The sequence below is a fragment of the Acomys minous genome (assembly GCF_964271855.1).
Source record: "Acomys minous genome assembly, chromosome: 15".
NCBI classification, from domain to species: domain Eukaryota; kingdom Metazoa; phylum Chordata; class Mammalia; order Rodentia; family Muridae; genus Acomys; species Acomys minous.
This window is the reverse complement of record NC_140497.1, coordinates 87,204,523-87,229,582: the sequence shown is the minus strand read 5'-3', so window position 1 is coordinate 87,229,582 and position 25,060 is coordinate 87,204,523. Positions and strand designations below refer to the sequence as shown.

At 39.6% G+C, this 25,060-nt stretch overlaps 1 long non-coding RNA gene across 1 annotated transcript; it reads right to left on the bottom strand.

The window, feature by feature from the left end:
- Positions 1-719: 719 nt before the first annotated feature.
- On the bottom strand, positions 720-24,805 carry LOC311584488. The gene is made up of 4 exons (XR_014774910.1): positions 24,701-24,805; positions 1,993-2,208; positions 1,058-1,263; positions 720-885 (listed from the first exon to the last, which is right to left on the bottom strand). It is a non-coding gene; the product is annotated as an uncharacterized lncRNA (long non-coding RNA).
- Between the last annotated feature and the right edge of the window lie 255 nt (positions 24,806-25,060).

Here is a 25,060-nt window from a genome sequence, read left to right as displayed (position 1 = left end):
TTACAGAAACCGCGGCAGCGTGCATAAGACCTGCACAGGTTCAAACCAGACAAGACCCCAGCACTGAGAAGGGAAAGTGGACACAAAGTCTCTCTCTTAACCAGGCAGCTATTTGCAATGTATATCTATGTGGAAGGAAAAGTCAGTTTTATCCAAAGGAGTGACACTGAGTATATCAACCACATTCCAGTGTAGTGGGCCGGTTGTACAACACAAAGTGGACCTCGTGGTTTATCCATGTGTGCCTTGTGTGTATGTGTGTGTGTGTGTGTGTGTGTGTGTGTGTGTGTGTGCGCGCGCGCGTGTGTGTGTGTGTGTGCCTGTGCATTTGCATGTGTACGTGTGCCTCTGTGTGTGTGTGTGTGCTTGCATGTACACACACATATACACACTTGCACTTTTTATTTTGTATTGGCTTTTTTTTGCCTCATTGATTTTTGGTGTTTTGATTTTCTTTTTGTTGTTTTTTTTTTCTTCTTGTTTTATTTTTTATTTTGGAAGAGAAGGAACATGGAGTAAGGTAGGTAGGGAGGTGGTGAGGACCTGGAAGGAGTCTGAGAAGGGGAACAAATTTCATCAAACATACTGTATGAAGAAATAATAAAAGGTAAAATAATGAAAAGCATGCTGCTAGTTATCTCTGACAAGCACATGGATTTTTATCATAGAAATGAATTTTTATTCAGCACAGAATGGGTAATGCAATGTTTGCCTTTGTGAGGTGCGTCACTTGTATCTTCTCTGAAGCCAAAACAAAGCCACTCATGGTGGCTCATGCCTGGGATCCCAGCGTTAGAAGGCCGAGGCAGGAGGGCGGTGAGTTTGAAGGAAGCTGGGCCACATGCTGAGTGTCTGGTCATTGGTGATGAGGATGTGAGAGTCTTTCTAACAAAGAAAAACAACCCAGAATAAACACTACAACAAAAAGCAAAGGAAAAAGTATAAGGAAATTAAAATGAAAAGGAAGAAGGGGCGAAAGACAAAGGGAGGAGAATTTCAGTGAATCAGAAGTCCCTGCGATACGTTCGTCCATCCCAGGCACAGGCCAGTCACTTACATGGATTCCGTCAGTACCTCGTGGAACGGGCAGCCACTACATTGAGTAGAGATCCTAAGATGTCCAAGGATCCAGTTCAAACCGAAAACAGAACTGGCGACAGTGCGCCTACTTCCTGTTTTGGACACCTATTTTCAGTAGCTTTTCCTCCCTTGATGGAGGAGACTGGTCGTTGTGTGTCCTTCTCTGAGTCTCCCACAAAATGTCTATAGAGTGAAGGACACACAACGATCAGTCTCCTCATCTTTCAGAAACACATCACGTAACCTTAGTTCATGACCTAAGTCTGGCGCTGCGTAAGGGAAGCCAATTGGTGCTACCCTGTCCTAGAACCACCAGACTGATTATTAAGACTTTTTATAATATAAAAAAAATCATGTTCTTTCACCACATAAAAATTGAGTAATTTAGAAAAATTTAAAGAGCATAAAAAGTCATTTAGAAATTTAAATGTTGCCTGTTTGATATATTTTCTTTAAATTGTGCGTGTATATATTCTTTTACAAAATGTAGATCAGTTGTTTGTCTCATATATATATATACATATATATGTCAAGGGAATATATATATATATATATAATCAAGGGAAAGGTTTCTTTATGGATCATGGTTTCCCTTGTAGTCCCGTCTTCAGACGGGAGCTTTCTTCCCTGGTGTTGCATCTTAAATTATTTGAGGCACATAGACTTTAATGAGTCAGGTTCACGGAGCATCATAATAACAAGATGTTTAAAATGTACCTCACTGGCTATGTTTCAAACATCAAGGTACGAATGGTGCAGTCCAGTGTGTCACTGAGATTTTCATGCCTGGCCCGAAGGTCCTCATCTCTTAGTAAGATTTAAAACCGTGCCCAATCAGCCTCTTTAGAATCCACCCTCTTTCCCTGCTACAGCAAGAAAGGGGAAATGCATGTGTGTATATGCACCACGTACCGGTTCTATGATTCAGTGGGCCAGGATCAAGCTGCCTTAGGGATTCCAGGCATGTTTCAACACACTGTCCCTGTTGTCTCTGTTTCCAGGGTCGCCAACATTGCCTTGGGGAAGAGGGCAGGACTAGGGTCCATCTTTCCTTCCTCACTGGGCCTTTGGAATAGATACTCTGTGCTGGAACTCAGATCTGCCTTCTCTGTGCTCAACCCATGATGCCTGTGGAAGACAGGGTTGTCAACTCTACCAGCCACTGTTCTCCAGCACCAAGACACCTGGGTTCATATCCTGCTTGCACAAGAAAGTTATGGCTATGAGCGAATTGCTTGATGCCAAACCAAACTGTGGCTTGATTTCATCATTCTTACAAGGGTCTTGATGATGACGTTTAATGAGTAACTATATTCAGAAGAGCAACGTGATTAGACATGCAAAGAACATGAAGCAGTGCCAGCTGGTTAATAAAAACTTTATAGATGTCAACATTGTTCTTAGAAGAAAAGAACCCGTTCTTTAAAAAATACAATTAGAAATCTACTTTATGTCTTAATTCATGGATCCTTGACTACAGTTCATTTCTTCAGTTACTCTTGTACACGTTTTAAATCTGAACTGACAACAGACAAAACAACAAAAATCATTATATTATGTATGTAATTAATATACTGTGTATATTTTTGAATGTCATTTTATTTATTACAGAATTATAAATAATGTATGAGTTTGTTAGAAATAAACATTCATTATTAGAGATGCAATGAATTAAAAATAATGTGTCTGAGATAGAATTGAATTCAGAATAACCTGGGACCTGGGGACGGTGTGGGTTTAGTACAACCAAGAAGCATTGCATGCTAGCTGGTGTTGTCTGGACACAGTACACCACACATTTTCATTAGTTTGATGGATTTCACACTTGGGGGAGATCTGAGTGCTTGAGAAAAATTCGTCCCATTTCATTTAAATTGTATATTTTTAGTCAATGTTCTAGTGATGTGAAGAGATGCTGTGACCATAGAAACTCTTATAATGGAAAATAATTGGGGCTGGCTTACAGCTTCAGAAGTTTAGTACATTGGCATCAGGGCAGGAAGCATGGCGGCGTGCAGGCAGCCACACTACTGTAGAGATAGCTGAGTTCTACCTCTGGACAGGCAGGCAACAGGCAAAGAGAGACACTGGGAGCTGGCTTGAGCATGTGAAACTCCAAAGCTACCCATAGTGACACACTTCCTCCAACAAAGCCATGCATCCTAATCTCTCTCAAGTAATTCCACTCCCTAATGACCAAGCTTTCAAAAAATTTGAGCCTATGGTGGCCGTTCCTATTCAAACCACCACAGTGTATTTATTTATTGTGACTTGGGGTTTGTAAGTCGATTTTGCAGGTGAGTACTGGGGCTGTTGAGAAAGAAGAAACAGAAACACGTCCTCCATAAGGAATATTTCAAACAAGATTGCTACTATCTTATTTATTTTATGTTTATGGGTTGTTTTACCTTAATATATGCCCCTCCCAATGGAAAGCAAAAAGAATGCCAGATCCCATCAAACTGGAGTTACAGACTGTGTGAGCAGCCATGTGGGAGCTGAGAACTGAACTGGGACCCTCTGCAAAAACAGCTGGTGCTCTTCACCACTGAGCCATCTCTTCTGGCCTGATGGACTTTCTAAAATGGAGGTGAACAAGAACAACCTTACAGAACACAGCAGGCATGGTTTAAAAAAAAAAGAGCCAAACACATCACTACAAAACTACCCCTGAAGAAATGGAAATTAATTTTGAAGAGGAGGAAGAGGAAGAGGAGGAGGAGGTGGAGGAGGAGGAGGAGGTGGAGGAGGAGGAGGAGGTGGAGGAGGAGGAGGAGGAGGAGGAGGAGAAGAAGAAGAAGAAGAAAAAGAAGAAGAAGAAGAAGAAGAAGAAGAAGAAGAAGAAGAAGAAGAAGAAGAAGAAGAAGAAGAAGAAGAAACTTCATTTGGATTTACTTCTGTGAATTCCACCAATAACTAAAATTGCTTTCTTTCATAAGATAATAAAAAAATAAATGATCATCTAATGTAATTTGGTACCACATGGCTGATTGTCACTAAAGCCTACTTGTGAGGTCTGTCCCTAGGTAGTAAGCCAACAGCTCTATGGCTGTTTGAACTAGAGAGCTTCTCCTGCAGTTTGCTTTGCTTTCCTTCCTTCCTTCCTCCTCCTCCTCCTCCTCCTCCTCCTCCTCCTTCTTCTTCTTCTTTTCTCTCTCTCTCTCTCTCTCTCTCTCTCTCTCTCTCTCTCTCTCTCTCTCTCATTAAATCTGTTCTGCTGTCTGAAAAATAAAACCTGATAAAAATAAATACACTTTAAACTTTTAAAATATATCTAAGGTTGAATTTTTTCAAAGCCATTTTAGATGGACACCCAGAACTTTAGTCTCAAATGCAAAGATTTATTGCGTATTTTAAGTCCTTCATACAATCGCTAAGGTATTTCCCAAATCTTCTGCTAGATTCTTGTGTTTAATGACAATGGTAGCACTAACTAGGACCGAGACTCCCTGAGGCACTCAAGTGAAAAGCTGTAGAATTTTATCTTCCTTTGATGTGGAGGTTATGACTCGAGTCTTGTCTCTTTGATGAGATCATCACTGCTGTATGTTTGCTCAAGTTAACTGGGCTTCCACAGCCCTGCGTTTCTGAACTTTCAGCAGAGCCTATCAATTGTGTTGATTGATGTTTTAATTGTTCTCCCTGAAAAGAACAGGATCTTCTGCCAAGCTGAGCTACACCCTTCTTTCCTGCCTCAGCCCTTGGAAAGAATTCACAGCAATTCCCAGAATCCTTTTTAATTAAAATCATTTTGATAGGAGAATTTGGATTTCTACTTTAGCTATTCTTTCACTCACTTTCCTTTTAACGTTTTTATTGTTTGAGAATTTCATACATGTATACAAAGTAATCTAATCATATTCAACCCCTATTTCCCTCTTTCAACCATTCATAACTCTCCAAAACATCCCCTTCCCAGGTTCCTGTCCTCTTCTCCTTCACTTTTCCTAGTTCTCATTACATAGACAATAATTATTACACTTTTAAATTTTATTTTCTCCATCATTAATCACATTATACTGCAAAATTGTGCTTGCGTATGTCATAGTTAGGGGTTTCTATTGCTGTACTTAAAGATGGCAAGAGAGACCATTGTTACAGGCACAGCCTTCCCAGCAGGGAAAACCCCAGAACTGAACATGTCTTGGAGAAAGGCTAAGACTTGCACTAGATGTCAAGGGTAGAATCCTCAAAGAAAGCCCAGAAGAGGCTCTGCTGGAGGTACAGCCAGTTGCAGCGAAGACCCAAGCATTTTGTATATGCTAGTACCATAGAACAGCCATTGAGGGCAGCAGAAGCTATAGGGTGTAACAGAACTGGACCTAGGGGACAGGTGAACTGTAATGTGGATGGCAGAACTGGAAAAGAGCTACTTCCAAGCCCTTTGGAGTCTAGAAGTTGTGAGTCCCAGAAATCTAACATTGAGAGTTTCACTGCTGAACTTTAGTTCTGTGTTGATCTGGTTGTGACTGTGCCCTGGTTCTTTCCTCTTGGAATAAGAATGTACTTAGCTTAGTTTTGTTTTTGTTTTTTGCAGAAACCCACAGATGATAGACTTTAGAGATTCATAGGCACCTTGATATTTTAGAGATACTATGGATATGTTAGAGAGGTTGTGGGTATGTTAGAGAGCCTTCATCTTTTAAGTCCATAACTGGAGGAAGTCAAGGCCGGAAGCTGAAGACAGGAACTGAAGCAGAAAGAAGCCATGGAGGATCACTGCTTACTGATTTTCTCCCCGTTGCTTGCTCAGGCTGCTTTCTTATGCCTTCCAGGCCTGTTTGCCTCTTGGTATAACCACCCACAGTGGACTGAACCCTTACGCGCACATTAATCATCAACCCAGGAAATGGACCATAGGCTTGCCCACAGCCAGTCCACCTGGGACATTTTCTCAAGTGAGTTTTCATCTGCCCAAATGACCTTAGCTTGTGCCAAGTTGACATAAGAGTAGCCAGCACAACCTACAACCACATTTATTAATCCATTAGTATCCTCACAAATTATTTGTTCATATACTACTAAATTATCTGTTTAAGATGCTATCTGATGATTATATACTCCAAGTGTAAGTACTTATGTGTTTATCCTCACTGCATTAGCATAATGACTCTTGAAAGTAACCAAACTTCAGACAGCATGGACAGGGTTGTGGTTCAAACATTGATCTGAGAGACTCCAGCGCTGATGCATTTTATAGAACTAAGGCTCTACAGTTTACACCTTTCTCCTTGAGTTGAGGCAAAGGCCTATGACACGTCTAAGCCCCTTAGAGTTCCTCAGCATTTGCTGACTGGTAATGCTACCTCTGAGGCTTGAAAAAATTAATCAGTTACCAAGTGGCCTTTCAAGTCAAATATTTTCTTTTGTTTAATTTTACATGTTTAGCTTTTAATTTTTTTTGAGATTAATATAATTACATCATTTTCTCTTTCCTCCTTCCAAACCCTTCGATGTAATCCATTTCTCTCTTTCAAATTCATGACCCCTTTAAAAATTATATATGGTTATATGTATTATCTATTATATGGAACACACCAATGAACAGCATGGCAATTATTACCCTAAGGGTGCAATAGTGGCATGCATAACTTGGTGGTAGCCATCCACTTTGTGACTGATCTTAAGACACACTCAACAATGTCATGCTTGGTACTGAAAACCGAGCCAGTGAGTCAGGCTTAGTGAAGTGACAGAACTTGGAAGAGAACCTACAATGGCCACTTGACCAAACCAACATAATGCCTGACTATCCTCTAAATATGTGTTTTTATACCTGCAGATAAACACATAGGGAGTAAAGTGAACAACCATACAAAACAGACAAATTATAGGAAAAGACATAATGGACCCATATCACACAATTAGTGTATATGTGTATACGGATATGAATATATATTAGCATAGATGCATCCTCTGAGAATTGATTTAACCTAATGTCACTTTGCTTTATCTTTATTACTTTCTAGTCTACAAATTGGAAGCCATAGTGCAAGATGTATATATTTTGTGGTAAGTCTAAAGCTATTGGTCTATTTGTACTTATTTGTTGCAAATTTCAGGGGGAAAAAACAGAAACCATTTTTATTTATAGATGCCTTTTTAAGTTTGCTCGCTTTACATCCCAATTGTATCTCCCTCCCTCCTCACCTCCTGGTCTCACCCTCTCTCTCTCTCTTCCATGAATCCCACCTCTTCTACCCCTCAGAAAAGGGGATCCCCTCCCCAACCTACCCATCCCAGCATATCAAGTCACATAAGGACTAAGAGCATCATCTACCACAGTAGCCTGACAAGGCAGCCCTGCAGGGGGAAGTTATAGAAAAGCAAGCAACAGAGTCCATGTCAAAGACAGCCCCTCTGCCCTAATAGAGGACCCACATAAATACCAAGCTGCCCATCAGGTATACATGTGTAGGGGGCCTAAGTCCAGTCCATACATGGGTTTTGCTTGATGTTTTGGTCTCCACAAGCTTCCCTGGACCAGGTTAGTTGGCTCTGTTGGTCTTCTTGTGGATCTCCTGTTCTCTCTGGGCCCTTCTATCCTTCCTCCACTCTTCCACAAGACTCCCTACAAATCATCCAATGTTTGGCTGTGGGTCACATCTGTTTCTGTCCATTGCTAGATAAGGCCTCTCAGAGTAGAGCCATTCTAGTTATGGATTGTTTAAAATGTTAAACTACAAAAATATTTATACAGTTTGTTGGTCTTTTGGTATATTATATGAACTTGAATAAGTTGACCTTCTTGTCTACAAAATACTATGACATAGGAACATCCAATGCTTATGTTTAAGAGTACTGAGGAATGATGTTCTCAACATGTGTAGGTAAAACATTGCTAGCTCTGATTGTGGATGTCAATGACGTCCACCTGCCTTCTTTTCATAAGTACTTTGAGGATTTATCACACCTTCTCAAGCATGGCTTGGGTTGGACCAAGAGTATTTAGGGTTTATGACACATCTGCATCTAGAAGCCTGGGTGAGCACTTACAAACAAATAACCCGGGGTCACTATCACAGTGGACTGATGCCACTGTGTTGTGCCCATTCTATTAGAAACTTTTATTGTAAAAGTTTTTCAACCCACTTCTTCAAGCCTCAGTTTTTGTAGTAACCACTGACGTTCTTTGTGCATCAACACTGAGCTGAAAACCACTCGTGCAAAAGCCAGAAGGAATGTGCAAAAACCCACAGAGAAAAGAACACATTTTTGTGCCTCTGTTTCTAACAATAAATAGCTCATAGAATCCAAGTAAATAAAACTCTCAGATTGGAATTTCAAAACAAATGACATTCAGGGCCTAAGTCAACTGTTCATGAGTACAAACTTCAGCAAGAACATAGAACACACAGTAAAGTAGGTCAGATGTTTTAAAGATGTCCCCACACACCAGAGCATAACACAGAGTAAGATTCAAGGGGAAAGTCTTTGTATCCAGTTCTTAAAGCAGGTTTAATGCTTCATGTAAAGGTTCCATGGCATTAAATTATATAGATGGAAAGTGCAAAGCCCATGGAATAATTAGCACTATCAACTAGAGATATAGCTTTGGATGGATTAGGTAACTGAGGTTATTAAAATTTTTACATCATTTCAGGAGAGAGTGGTGTTAGGGTAAACATTTATCACATTTGTTGCCCAAACATAGTCTTGGAGTCCACATCAAACAAAGCAGGTATTTCTAAAGGCCAGCTCAGACCAAGAAAATAGGTTAAGTTAATCATTAGGCAAATTTGAACCTTTGTAGGGTATGGAGAGAGAGAGAGAGACAGAGAGAGAGACAGAGAGAGAGAGAGACAGAGACAGAGAGACAGAGAGAGAGAGAGAGAGAGAGAGAGAGAGAGAGAGACAGAGACAGAGACAGAGACAGAGAGACAGAGAGACAGAGAGACAGAGAGACAGAGAGACAGACAGAGACAGAGACAGAGAGACAGAGACAGAGACAGAGAGACAGAGAAGAGAGAGAGAGAGAGAGAGAGAGAGAGAGAGAGAGAGAGAGAGAGAGAGACTATGATTGAGTAGAGGACAAGGTGGACGTTCTTGTGCTCACAGCTATGCACCAGGGGAGCCTGGAATGCTGAGCACACAGGGTTGTTCCTTCAAGGGAAGGAACACAATGCCTGTTATCCACCCAGAAGACTGAAGTGGATATAGATGTGCCTTCTAGCCTGATGACCTTTGCGCTACCAGAGTGACTAGAGACTTTTCTGGCACTGAGTCCTCCACCACACCCTTATCATAAGCCTATTTCCCCTCAGTAGTCTATAGAACCCATCTTTCCAGACTTTACAACGAAGTTTGGTGTAGTCACATCTGACCGGTACTTAGCTTGCTTTGTTCCCCAAGAAGATCTATGAAAGCTTGGGATTGAGTTAATGATTACAAAAAATCATTTACAGCAAATTGTACTGTGCTTTTAAAAAATGCCTAAAACAAATCATTCAGGGTCAAAGTACAGAAGTTTGAAGCAACAATGGCTATTGAGTCATGTTGAACTGAATTGGCTTCCATAGCTCATCAACGTTGTCTGTGGAGCCTGCGGCGACCTCCGCATGCTTGGACTGAGGAAATGGTTCTGCAGTTAACAGCACTTGCTGCTCCTCCTGAGGACCCAGGTTTGATTCCTAGCACGCTTCTGGTGGCTCACAACAAGAAGTAACTCCACTCTCAAGGAATCCTGACACATCTTCTGGCTTCTGCAGACACTAGGCAAGCAAGTGCACAGATGGCAGCGGGAAAAGAATAAATAAAAAAATCAATAATAATTCTCAATTGATGTTTGGTGGCCAAATGAGTATTTCAGAGTTAAATGAAGAACTGTTTGAAAACTGGGCTTTTTGTTGTTGTTGTTGTTTCTTTTGCTTTTCTGAAGAGCCCTTGGAGGACTTAGCATATGGTTTCCAGTATTGTGGGGAAAGACAAAGAGTATTTAGTGCTTGGTGTTTGTGATACATTTGTGTCTAGGATCTTATTGAACCTTTTTCAAGGCGAGATGGCTCTCTATTCTGTGTATGCACCAGATCTTTATTTGCTGACGGAAACAGGTCGATTCTGTATCTTGACCACAGTGAAGGCACCGCTGTAGTGGGCATGGACACACAAGTACCTCTTCGACATATTGACTTCAGTCCTTAAGACCTACACCCACAAATGAGGGTTCTGGATCAAGCACAGTATAAATCTTCGAGATGTCTGTTCCATCCTCTCCAGAAGTTCTTGCTACGTCATGTTTTTCATCATACCTACCCTAACCAGTGTGAAGTGCTACCACATTGTAGTTTGGGTTTACACTTTTCTATTGATCAATTTTGACCATATTCCCCATAAATCCATTCATCTTTTATACATCATAGTTTCAGAAATGTCTCTTCTGAATTCTATTCATCTTTTTTTTCTAATTATGTTATTATTTTCTTGCTATAGCACTGTTTTGTTACTTAGATATTTTAGACATGCACTCCATATATACTTTGTATATTAGTTCATATCAGATGTATGGCTTATAAGTATTTTTTTCATTCAGGGAGTAGATCTGAGTTACGGGTCTGGTGGGTCTGTCCTGATATGGAACCCATCACTGTGACCATAAGAAGGGGACTGAAGCTGGGGCACATGAGGCTTGGTGAGGAGATCAAGGCTGTGCAGAGAACTCGCTTCACTCTAGAGCAGCAGTCTTGGAAGAAAACTTTCAATCTTAACATTAGCTTAATAATAATAGACATTGTATCACAGTAGTGTCTTTTCCTGCCTTCCATGGTCTTTCTGATGACCTCCCATCTTTATCCACAAAATAGTTGAAGTGACTACAACTTGTTTTTTTATTAAACAAATATTATGAAGACTTACAGTCAGCTATCTTTTCTTCTCTTTTTCCTTCATGTATGTATCAGTCTGGCCTCAAACTTGTTAAGCTGAGTGATATTGCATCTATTATTTTCCTGCTTTCACTTCCTGAGTACTAAGATTATAGTATGTATAATGTATAGAGTGTAACATTATATATCATATATAATAATTATATACTAAATACAATAATATGTAGTATTTAATACTATATACTATATAGTATATGCAAATACTATGTATATATCTGTATATATGTATACACTACATATAATATATTGCAGTATATAATATAGATTATACCAGGCCTGGCAGCTAAATTTTTTCTGAGGGATACAAAGTTGTCTATATTAGGTTCAAATTTTTCTGGTAGCATCAGGAACAAATTTTGAAAGTTAAAAGTGTGATTGTCACCAGATCCCTGCCAATGTATTGGTTCTATCTCCAGTAGGCTACAATTTTACCACGGTTTCAATACTCATTAAGTAGAAGGATTATGCTCAAAGTGATCAAGAGCTTCAGGCAAATTACAGCTCAAACCAAAAGTACCACGGGAAATAATTTTGAGGACAAATTTTTGTTCCTTTATATTTTAAGGATACATATTTCTTTCCGTTTTGATTGCCAACTCTAATAAGAGTAACCATGTTAAATATGACCTTAGGTGTTTCTTAGGTATCATTAATGAATATGACAGTAAAATCTTTGTAGAGAAAAATCACCAGAAAAAAAAAGAAAGACTCTTTTTGTTTTGTGAAATGCATCAAGAAAAAAATTGACTAAGGACTTTTTAGTGTAAATGCATGGCTAACCAAAGGAATTAATTCACTGGTACATCCAGGTAGGATTCAGGGTATTAGAAGAGTGAGTCTTGTTAAACAAATTACGGTTCTAAAATTATGCTATTGCAAAAGCACATTTTTAAAACGATAAAATTAAAAGTGTTTCAACTGGTAAGAAAACTTATTTCAGGATTTTCTTTAAATATTTAAAAGAAATATCTTAATTTCTTAATTCATATCCTTAAGTATCTTAGTGGGAAATATTAAATATATTCCAACATAGAATAATAGAATGAATCCAAATGATCTGCCCCCGGCTTCAACATCCATGGCAACATTTCTTTAGACCTATGTCCACCTACTCTCTTTCCCATATTAATTCTAGAGAGAGTTTATATCTTCATCAATTCTTTAGTATATTTATCTTTAATTATAGAGACTGAAAACCAAACATAAAGTCATGATTACATCAGTACAAACCATGATCTTAATAGCAAGAAAGACTCAGACAATATTAAAATATTCACTATTTCACAAACGTTATTGACTCTTTATAGTTTAATTAATATTTAAATAAAACCCATTTTAGAGTTAGTTAATATGTCTCAAGTATCTTTAATGTGTAGATTTCTCTACAGCAGAACTGATTTTAAAACCCCATTGGTATATCTAAATAAACCAGTATGAACTCATTTGAGAGGATGTAGAACATTCAAAAAATCAGGAGAGAAAGACAGGGAATCACTCCTGTTTCTTTAAGGCTAACAATCTGCTGATACTTAAAATTTCATAACAGGTGTTGAGTATACGGTTTTGCTTACTCGGGTCTGTGATAACAAATAGTTAAGTAAAAACAACTGAAGTCAAATTTCTATCCCAACTTGCTTATCAATTATTTGGCATAGAGATTTAGAAAGCATTGAAGAAGATTCCTGGAGAATTACGCGATGTAGACTTTGGACAACAGTGGTGCATAAACTTGACCTTACTGCATGCTACAAAACACAAAAGATAGATCAAAGATTCTATTCGTGTGAGTCCTGAGAGAGGCCTAGCTGCAGGAGCCTAAATTCTTATTAAGCTTCTTATATTTGTGTCCCCTGTTGCCCTCAACTGGGGTGAGTCTTAGGGTCCATTGTGGCACCGTACCTACTGGTAGCCTCTGCATGGAATCTAACCAAGCAGTGTCTCAGACTATTGCTAATGGAGCCTTGAGTCTCTGTAACATACTTTAAGAAAATTATTGTCGTTATGCAGAGAGTGCAGGCCCGAGTGTACATCTTTGAGCACCATGTGTTCTGCCCTGAACACTTTCCTTTCTTTGCCCTAAGGAAGTAATACGCAGAGTATGGCCATCTAGTCTTTCCCAGTTGGAATTGCTTCTAAAAGGATGCACTACTTGAAAATAGTTTCCCATTAAGCAAAGATGTGAGAACCTCACTGTCCCATGACTATTGGGATTACCCAGGAGGCACACCTCTGAGTGCATCTGTGAGAGTGTGTTAAGGGAGTGTAACTGAGGAGAAAAGACCCCCGCCCCCGAATGTGTGTGGTACCATCCCATGAGTCGAGGTCCAGGACTGGGTAGAAAAGGAAAAGAGAAATCTAGATGAGTTCAGGAATCCCAGTTCCCTGCTTCCTGATCAGCTTAGCTGTGAGCAAGCAACTCACACTTTCAATGCCATGGAGGCATCTGCTGCCACAATGGACAGTGTCCTCTCACAGGGTGGGTCAAAATAAATCCTTCCCCTGTGATGAGACATCTTCTACAATCTTGGGTTCCCTTTTGGTTTGATGATGTCAAATAGTTCTACTGATGATTTGGATTAAAAACACAACTGCGATTCTTATAAAACCTACCAGTAAGATCTGAAAGGAAATCCAAGACAGTAAATAACGATGAACAAACAAGTAAACCAGAAACTGTTCAATGTGAATCTAATAAGTTGGTGCTTTGGGATGTACATTAAGTTTGAGAAATTTTAACTATTGTGGCAATTTTTTTTAAAAATCCCAAACATTCTCAAATAAATCTAATGACATAGCTAAACCCAACCTGTCTCTGATAGTGATAAGTGCCGCATCATAAAGTTGTAATAGGAACTAATATAGACCTCCCAATGGTTATAAACAAAGCAGGAAGGTAACGGAGAAAACAAAATCTCAGGGGTGTGGGGTTCTGGGTTGCCCCAGCTCCAGTCCTGCCCATATTTAACTATGTGATGGTAGATGAATCACTCCCACCTCAGAACACCAGTTTTTATCCAGCAATATTAAACCTCTCTAATTCGATTAGTACATATGAACAAGTGTTGGCTTCACCACATTTTATGAGATTAAAAATGAGACAGATTTAATTCACAGGGATCAGAGTGACTTAATTAGTGTGTTTTCTGCCTTTGACAAGACCTAAGTAATTAATAACCTTGATTGGTCAGGAGAATATTGCTTAGAACTGCAAAAGCTAGTGTGGCCTCAAATAAGGCTAATATTGCATAGGAAAAATCTGGTCCCACCTTAACCTACTCTGACATCCAGCTGTTTCCAGAGCTGTGTTTTGGTTCTGCGTGTATGCTTTAAGGGGACATGATAACTTGTGTTCAGAAGGTTCTAAGAGACCTAGAGTCTACAACATGGAGAAATCTAGAAAGTCAACTGTTTACGCAAAGGAAAGAAAAGATTGGCTGTGAGTTGTACATGCATGGTTGGAGGGGGGGGGGAGGGAGAGGGAGGGAGCAATGTCTCTGTTATGTCTGCAAATATCTGAAAGGTATCTAGGCAGGCAGCGTTCGCTTTGTCCTTTGCTGTGATGCAGAAATAAAACAGACCCTACAGGTGGAGCCTATAGGGAGAATACTTTCTGGGCCACGTAACTATTATCTGTGGCAGCTCGGATGTGCCAAGCCTAATGAACTTCTTCTGATAGGAAATGGGTTGTCCGTCTCTGGTAAACATTGAGTTCCAGTTTGGGAACGCTGTGGTGGAAAGCAAAACACTGGCTCCACGAGGTTCATTCACTCACTCTTGCACTCAGTCATGTGACTAACTTGTGCCATCATTCCACTCCCCCATAAGAGGTGTAATAGAAAAAGTGTGTTGACTGTTTTAATCCAATTTATTTAACTGAAAGAGCAACAATACCACAAAGCTGGTCAATTATTGTAGCTTCTTAAATGTATCTCTTAAATAGTGAATGCTGGATACTTTTGCATTAGAAGTAGCTCTCCGTTTGTGGAAATTTCGATGGAGCAACTTTGTTGCTTATTAGCTGTAACCTGTTCAAATTCAACTAAGAACAGCAAATATAAGAAGAAAGACAGGTGCTGGGGGACTGATGAGGCAATGTTCCCTGAGCAGGAGTTTCTAAAGATGAAAATTTTGGGCAGATGTCAGTTCTTACTAGAAAGGAGGTGGTGGACATTGGTAGAAGACACTATATATGAATTATGTCTTTTGCCATGAAAAGATATATTATTTTTATATTTAATTATTTGTATAGCATCGAATTGGAAATTGGTGGGTATCTTATTAAACTACCATTTTCTCATTCTTTTCTTGTGCTGTAGAGTCATAATATTAGGTTAATTACATTAAGAACATAAGCAGGGATATTTCACTTGGATAGTCTCTATATAATCTCTTGATGGTTTTAAGTTACTAGTTTTGCTGCTAGGCAGCATAGTTACATACATTATAACATAACTCAATGGTCTGAAACTAACCTAGACAAGCTTCTGAGTTTATGGTTCTTATTTAAAATAAGTTAATTTTCTTTAACATCTTTTACAAAGTAGAGTTAAATAATAAAAAAATAGTCTTAGTATTTTTTCTCAGTGATGTGTGTGAAGTGAGGAATACATACACAGTAGCATCAGATACATGGACACACTCTAGGGCACCACTGCTCAATATTACTTCCTGTAGTGATAAAAATGGTTGATATCTAGATTGCCCGATAAGACAGCTTCAAGACAGCTATGGCTGCTGAGTCTGTGAATGTGGCAGTGCAAGTAAGTAAAAAAAAAAAAAACTATAACACTTTTCAGGACATCTGACAAAAGACAGTGAAGCTGAAATATATAAGCCAATATAGAGATAAAAGTAATGACAAGCCACAGCCTAAGATGTGATTTGCAAAACAGGTAGATATATGTATGTATGTGTGTGTGTGTGTGTGTGTGTGTGTGTGTGTATGTGTGTGTGTGTGTGTGGGTGGATGGATGAACAGAGAGAGAGACAAATAGAAAGACAGACAAATAACCTCATAATTTGCACCTTGAATATACAATGCACTCTAATTTTTAAATACAATTTATTAATAAACTGATCATTGTATTTGGATAGACATCTCACCAAAGAAGGGCATACATAGGTCACAGAAATGCATAAAGTGATATCCTGGCTGTGCTGAAACATCCCAAGGCACTGGTTGGATAACTGGAGTTTAGAAAGATAGACAACGTTGAATTTTTGCCATGAGTGTGGGAAAACTGCAATTCTCATACACAAACAACAGGATGTAAGAAGCTATAATCACTCCAGGCATATTTTTTAAGGTTTCTCAGGTTTAAAAAAAATGCATGACCCAGCCATCCACTTTTATTTCCCTAAAAACTGTGAGACACCATGTCACGCAGTTACATGCATATAAATGTTCATGGTAGGTCTTTAAAATAACAGCTAAAGTTAAGATAACTCCTCAATGGGTAAACAGGTAAGTAAGCAAATTATCAGGTGCCCATCCGCTAGAATACCGTCAAGGCGGTGGAAAGCACAAAGCCTCACTGTGCGGATAGATTTCAAAATGCTCATGCTAATCTTCCCTCTGCAAATTTCTAAACCTCTCACAAGCCCCTCATAGATATTCTCAATACTTCTGTGCAACAGGCAAGTGATGACTGAAGTCACTATTTTTAAAGAGGTACTTCATTGACACCGGACTCTTGGCCTGGAAAGGCCTAGAAATTATGTGTCCCAGTGCTAATCAAGAATTCAGTGACTTTGTCACTCCGTGAAATGAAATACCTTCGGTGAATAAAGTAATCTTCATGTGAGGAGTAGAAAAGCTGTCATGTGTGGTGGGTAATAGTGAGGCACGGAGAGGGCAGCTTACGCTGACACAGAATGCAAGGGACAGAGGAGGACTTATTGGGGGGAAGTGACAGGCTTAGCTACCGAGAAAGACTGATATTGGTCTAAGACTACTTCAAATTTCACCCCTGCCGTCCTGCTATGGACTCTTGTTACTATTGGGGACCTGCGTTGAGAATTGCTCCACTCAAAACCTGCGCTATTGGTCTGTGGAGCCTTGTCTGTGACCCCACGCTGTCTGCTGCTGTTGTTATAATGACCATGTGAATCACCCACTTTACTTCTTGCAAATAGATCAGCTGAGCTTAGTCTCTCAATAGGATTCCCCTTTCTACAGAATAGAACTGAACATCTGTAAGCTGCTGTCACACATCTCTTAAATTCTTGTCCGGAGCAGGCATGGGGAAACAGCTGGGTTCAATGCTTAGTAACCATTTAACCCAGTGATCCCTCTCTCTGCCGTATTCAACGGTGCTGTGTCTATGTGTGCGAAGAACTTTGGAGCAAGGATGTAGGAGATTTCTGCTCAGCATAAAATAGCATTTTTTCCTTCTGTATCTTTCTGCAACACATCGGAGGATTTTTTCCAAGTTAGTTTTGCTAGAGTTAGGAATCTGAAACTCCCTTGTTTGGTGACTTCCCAATCTTAGTGCTTAGAAGTCATCAGCTTGCAGTTTCAAGTTTAAATGACATTAGTTTTCCTTTGATTTGTTGCTTCCATAAACAACGATAAGTATAGTTATAGCTCTGAGTGGGCCACGCAGCTCCGCACTGCCATTTGACTGCCATGCTCTCAGGTGCATATGACCTGTCCTTGTCCTTGTGTTGGTGCTGGAGTTGGGTCGCTGTACAGAGATGCAGACTGACTCAATCTTATTATCCCTTAAAGGTAAAAACTACTCTCTATAAGGGATATAGTCTCTCCTTACTTTAAAAAATCTGAGTTGATATTTTTCTTTTTTTTTTTTCTTTCTTTTTTTTTTGTAACATTTTTATTGTTATGTATTCTTTTGGTGTTCTGAGAATGGAATCTTTGTTTTGTTGTTTTAAATACAATATAACCTTAGGTGCTAAATAAAATATAGCTTTTTGTGATATTTAGTACAAATGCTCGCTAAGTAATTGAATAAATATTGAGCCAAATAAAAAGCCATCAATCTGAATATATTAAAATATTTAAAGGAGAATATCCTCAATCAAAAGAGATTTACATTAATAATGGAAGAAAAGTGCCCTTTAATCACAAAGGCGCATTCTGGCATTGCCTACCCAGTATTTTCCAGGGAGAAAGTTGTTTGAACCGCAAAGTAAAACATGTCTAATTATTCATTCAAAGTAGTCTACCATTCATGAGTCATTATTTAGCCTCTGCAGATGTAACAGGGAGCACAATAGACACTAATCTCTAACTTCCCAAAGCTCATATTCCTGGATCCGGAACTTTGATTTTTCTGGACCATTTACCATGTCCTGAACCCCAGGATCCATGAAGCCTTTTAGGTTTAAAGCTGGTTTCCATGTTGTTTCCAGTTATAAAGAGAACCTGCAAGGCGATGCAGGCATCCATGGCAGGATTCTTTGTTTCCACCTCAAGAATTGCCATTTGTTGAGCTTCTAGGGATGAGTTCATCCCAATCCTGGACTAACCGAGCTCAGATGCCGTGGATTATATGCTATTTAACAACCCCATGAATGACAATGTCCCTATCTTTGGCACTGGGTTTCAGGGAAGTAAATATTGAGGCTTTTAGTGCAAGCCGTTTAGTTAACTTATTTATATTTTCATTATATATTTTTATTAATTTATTCATATTACATCTCAATTGTTATCCCATCCCTATTTTCTAAAGTATCTGCATCCCTTTGGCTTCCCACTCCATGCTCATTTCTCTTCCTGTAACAGCTCGTGACAAGCTGAGGCAAACTTCCATTGTTCTGTGTGGGAGGCATGGGTTAGGCGGTTTCCATCGTGACAAGAGCACTCGCCCAGAATTTAGCACACAGGGGGGTGATTGCTCACAGAAGCACCTCTCACAGGTGGTGCTTTTTAAATCTTGAAAATGTCTGGTGTGATGGGGGCTCATATTATCTACCTTTTGGGGAAGGTACATAAAATAAGAACTTTTAGATGATTCGCCCAAGGTCAACAACCAAGTGCGTGGTAGAAACAAGATGTGAATTCTGGCAAGTCTACCTCCAGAACCCCTGCTCTCTGGCTCTCAGCTGCCCTCCCTGCCTGTGGCTGTTACGCCATTTCCTGCTAGCCCCGAATGACCTGCCAAGTTAGGCGCTGTTGTTTTATCTATTATAGACAGGAAAATGTAAACTCGAGGAGAAGAGGCCATCTTTTCAAATACCAACAAGGGAAGGAGAAAGGATGTGAACTAAGGTGTGTAGTCATATTTATCCCTAATGTGTGTTTGCCATTCCTGCTTCTTTATGCAAACCTTCCAAGTCAAATATGCTCTGGGCACCAATAATACCAAGTCCCTGCACGTGTGAGCCTGTGGGTCAGGGGAAATTTATAATCATAATTTGGAACACTAAGTACATCTTCAAATCAGCTCTTTAAATTTATATTTCCCTTTAGATGGATATTAATAGCAATGAAATCACTCGGGGGATTCCTACTACAACTAGTCCTCTTGTTTTCCTGCTTTGGAAAAATGCTTCTGAATAACTTCTGGATATTGCTTCCAAATCCTACAACGTAGAAAAGAATCATAGGTTTGACATTTTACCCATGATATCTCTGTTGCAAACAGCAAAGAATTTGTGCAGAGCGTGGGATACACTAGCACTTGCAGACCGGATAATGATGGTACAGTGTGGTCTAGGAAGAAGCTGAGCCCGTCTGTGGATAAGGCTCTCAGCTTGAAGGCAATCTGGGGATTGTATTGCCAAGGCAGCCAGAATGCCAAGAAAGGGGCATTGTGGTGATAAGTAATTCTGGGAGTCCACACAGGGGACCTCTGGGGTCACTGGTTAGCGTGCTCATGAGAGTCGCCAGTAAAAGAAGTGATTCTGGCAATTCTGAGACATAGGCCCCCGATTTTCTTGATTATCACTATGAGGGAACCATTGAAATCCTACTAGCCAATATGTAGGAAACACTTAAGTCATTATTTTCAGACACAAGCAATAAACCATTTAAAGTAAAATCCCAAACCTTGCAATAGCTGGGGATAAATGGGTGGAAATATGTGTAGGAGATACAGAAAAACAATTACAAACACTGACTTACTCTACTTATGTGAAACAGTTTAAAAGGTCTAAGATGCATTGATTTCAAGTAGACAAGTGGTTGCCTAGAGTACTGACCGATGCTGTGTGTGTCATTTCTCAAAAAATCAAAACTGAATTAGAAATGGGTGAGTTTGATGTTATGGAACTACATCTAAATAAAACTAAAAATTAATCAAAGTAAAAAATAATAAAATTAAAAGTTTTTCTTTACATCTCAGTGCCATGGACAACCCCCCGGACTCCAGACTCGACAGTTTAGTGTCCACTGACTTCCATCTACAGTGCTGTACCCCATGATCGCCCTCTACCCTTCTCACCTCTCATTTCCTTTCCTCTCTTCCCGTAACTGTCCATTGTGAGGAAAGAATCTGTCCTGGTCCTTGATCATGTTTTCAAAGTATGCTATACCTTTAAATACTCTGCTAGGCAATAAAGGAGGGAGGCACATTTGTACAGTGAAGTTCTCTCACTGTGCATCTCCAAGGCACAATGGAAACACATGTCTCCCACGACATCACACCGCTTGCCATATCTGGCTGCTTCACTGGGGACACACGACATCACTATGACATCACACTTTGCCATCTCTAGATGCTGCATCTGGCTTTATGGACATGCTGTCGTTTCTCAGCCTGAGGTATCAATGCTTGTGTTTCTCTACGTTGGTCCTAGCTCTTCCCCACATCTTTTCGTTATTCTGTTTTAGGACAATCACAACCAGTCCCTGAATTCAATTACTGTTACTGTATTATGGCTGCCAAATACATATTAGCACTGCAGTCTCCCTCCACTGAGCCCTCCATGATTATCTATTTGGTTATAAAGTGGTGCTCACATTATTAAGTACCACAGTACCGTGAAATCAACCACATATTTTCATAAGGTTGTAATATTCATACTCTTCCTTAGTGACATATAAAAAATGAAAGAAACTTACACCAGTCAACTTCTCATCACTATAAGGAAATATCAGAGGCATCTGACTTATAAAGACAACAGACTTATTTTGGCTTATGCTCTGGAAATTGTAGTTCAAGATCAGGTAGCCTTATGGTTTGGGGCCTTGGTCAAAGGAGCCCATCATATAAATGATGAAAACCATTTATATCATAAACCAAGAAAGGAGAGAGGTGGGATGGGGTGGTATCCACGTTCTGCTTCAAGGACGAATCTTCAAAGGCTGTAGTGACTTCCTGTCCATTCTTTACTCTGAGCATTTTATGAGACTCTAGCATCCTTCCACCAGCACTGCGTTAGGTCATGATGTCATCCTTTCTCTCACTGACTATTGATTCAGCTTTCACATTTCTTAGCTGGACTTCTTTCATCCACTTCTTTCTCTGCAGCCCAATACATTTCTAAATTACAAATTTCATTTTCGGTCAATTTATTTTATTTTTTTGCAACTTATCTACAGCTGCCTGTTGACAACAGGATCAGAAAAAAAAATTTTCTTGGAACTGGAGAGATGACTCAGTGCTTAAGAGCACTTGTTCCTCTTGTACATGACCTAGGTTCAATTCTCAGCACCCACATGCTGGTTCACAACTATCCAGAACTCCAGTTCCAGGGACTCCAGTGCCTTGTTCTGACCTCTTTGGGTACCAGGCACACACTTAGAACACAGAAATACACAAAGACAAAAAACACATAAAATAAGATGAACAAATTTAATCTTAAAAATTAGAAAATATCTCCTTACGTGACTTAAGATACCATTTATTCATTCTGTTCCCATCTTTCTGTCACTCCCACTCTAATGTTTATTTCTCACCTCTCAAGTCTAATGTTCCTTGTCCCCACCCACATGCCACCAGTTCAATTACCAGGTCTCCCTCATGCCCTGTTCTGGGCAGATACACCCACCTTGTGTGGTCATGACATTTTTTTATGTTAAGGTAGTTGTTGTATACTTTAAATGCCATGGTTTGTCACAACCATCCCTTCAGAAGAAGGGGTGAGTCAGCCTTTACTGCTGGAACCTGGAACTTGACATGCAATTTAAATCTGAGAAATTCAATGATTATTTGTTATAAGAGTGAAGGTAAGAGGAAAGTGGAGCATCATAGCATATTTCACACTCCGCTATTCGAATCCTTCACGTTCCTCATCTTCAGGAGGGTTTAACTGTCTATCCTCAGGCAAGCTGGATCATATTTTACGATTGCTACAATTGTCAGGATCTGTACTGGTATTTGTTTTTAGACAAGACATCACTGTTTTGCCAAGGCTGGTCCTAAACTCACAATCCCCCTGCCTCCGTCTCCTGAATAGCTAAGACTAGAGGAATGTACCAACATGCCTGGATTGTAGTTGCCTTTTAAATAAGTTATTATTTTTAACAAAAACACACTTATATCAGCATATATTTACCTACAGAGGTACCTTGACCACAATACTTTTTATATGCATTAAACAATTAACGTACTATGTAATATCCTTTAATTTCAGCCTAAAAGGGTCTTTTTGGTGTTTTCAGTGGGATGGGTCAACCATAAAAGATTTTCCTTTCTCTAAAATCTAAGGATTTTGTACTTTCTCCCCTGTTTCTGAGAGATAGTTTTGGTGGACGTGGAATTCTATGTGGACAGTTTTATCTTCCGGCCTTTTGGATGTGTCATACACAAGGAGCCGGCTAGCCTTTCTATGTGAAATCACTTTTCCTTGAGGGTGACATTCAAGATAATCTTTGTTGTGGTGACTAGATTACAACGTGTCTAGGTATGTACCCTGTCCGTTTCCTCTGTAAGCGCTATTGACATTCTTAGATGAACAAGATTGTATTTGTCATCAAATTTCAGGACATTTTGGCTCTGTTCTCTTTAAGTATTCTCCACTACACACTTAATGGCATTTCAGAGTCTCTTAGAAGCTCTTTTCCTTTGTTTATTCTTGGTTTTGCCTTTATTACCCAAACTGGATAAATATTAATCAACTATTTTCTGTTATGGGTAGATCTTATTACATTTAAATTATATGTCAATGTACTTGACTTCCTAAACAGACTAGATATTTGTTATTTTATATCACCCAGCACAATACTTTTACATATATGCCCTTTTCCTCGTCAGTACTTACAGCATTTTTTCTTAAGATTTGAAACTATCCGGAGTGCAAAGCTCTTGATGCTCGGGGACTCAGTGAAGCTCATGAGCTTTAATGAAAGCTTATTCCCAAGCAGGGCTGATTTGAAGACAAGTCTTATTCTCTTTGGGAACATTTTGGTGACGTCCTCCTCAATCAATCTAAAGGGGCACTCATGAATTTTTCATCAGGACATCAAATACTAAGTTGGATTTAGTTGACTAATTGCTAATAATTTGAATATATTGAAATCACCATCCTTTTTCCTTTGTGATGATTTAAAACTTTTTAATGAGAGCAATATATCAGGCATTTTAGATACATTTACTTGCAATCCTGAGACTTGAAATAGAATGAACAGTTATTTCCACGAAGTGAGCAACACTGAGCATCAAGAAAGGTGAAATATCCTTTTGTTTATTTTTGCTTCAGTTTTTTTTTATATATAGAAAATACTAATCTTTTCTTTATTGACAGCTACTTTTAAGAAACAGATTTTGTTTTTTTAAAATACAGTGGCATTCGGAGTAATCTTGTCTCATTGTTGCATCTACATATATACACATGCACATATTCTCACCCACAAACACACTAAAAAGCACACAGACACATGAGCAAATAAACATGCACTCACACATGTCATAGAAATGTTAGCTGACCACTGTTCTTGCCTCTTCAGTGAACTGTTTCATGGTTCTTCTTGCTGTATGTAGTTTATTGTATATATGTGTAATAATATAAATGTATATGTAAAAAAATAAAAAATATTTAAAAAGAGCACAAGTCTAGTACTTTTTTCCTCAAAATGTTTGCTTCCATTTTCCATGTCAGTTCTAGCAAGTGCTTCTTAAGCCAGTTGCATCTCCAGGATGTAGGTGCTCAGACACAGGACATGGCCAAAGTATCTCCAGTTCGAAGTCTGCCATCGTTTGGGTAGCTGAATAACTCAGCCTATTAATAGGCAGCAGGTCACATAGTGTCCAGTGTTATCCTTCAGTAACTAGCCATCATCTTACGAAATGCACTCACTTCAAATTCGCCCCCCCCCCCCCCCCCCGCCTAGACTGAAAGTGATGAGAAGTGGACTGGTGTACGTTTCTTTCATTTTTTACACGTCTCTAAGGAAAGAGTATGAATATTACAACCTTATGAAAACAGTCTATCAGTCAGTTACTCTCATCTCAACGGAAAAATCTAGAAGCATCAGGTTCTCAATGGCCCCGTGGCAAGCAAACACTTTAAAAGCATACTTAGTCTGCATTTCTGAATCATGTGTTGCCTTATAAAGAAAACGGTTCTCGTCTGGATGCTAACTCCCTCCCGGTCGTACATGCAAGGTGTAGGTGGCGCATGCCTAGAAGTCCAGACCAACACTCGGGAGACTGAAGCAGGGAGGTAAGGAGTTCAGGGCTAAACTGAGATACGTGGACGTTCCCAGGCTAGCTCGGAACATAGCTTCTCCCGTGCTCAAACACCAGACCATTCTGACTAATTTTTGATGCTGAGAATGACAAGGAACCTCCCTAGAGAGTAAAATTTAATAAAGAATCAAATCTCGCACAGCTTACCACTAGAAATTCCAGAGTATGTTTTACAAAGTTGGTGTATTCGTTATTTTTCTTGTTGCTATGACCGTTAGCTCACAAACAGATCTGCTAGCTTCTAGGTTGCTTACCGACCTCTGACGTCATCGCCTGCCCACCAGCAGGCGTGTGCCAGACTATGAAAGGACAAATCTGCCACCCGTCACTCTCTTGCTCTTGCATTCCTCTCTTCTCTCTGTCTCAGGCACTCCTTCGGTCTCTCTGTGTCTGTCCCTCTTTCTGTCTCTCTCTGCCTGTCCCTCTACCTGTCGCTCTGCCTGCCCCTCTGATTCTCTGTCTGTCTCTCTCCCACTTTGTATGTTCGTCTCTCTCATGGCTGTCTCA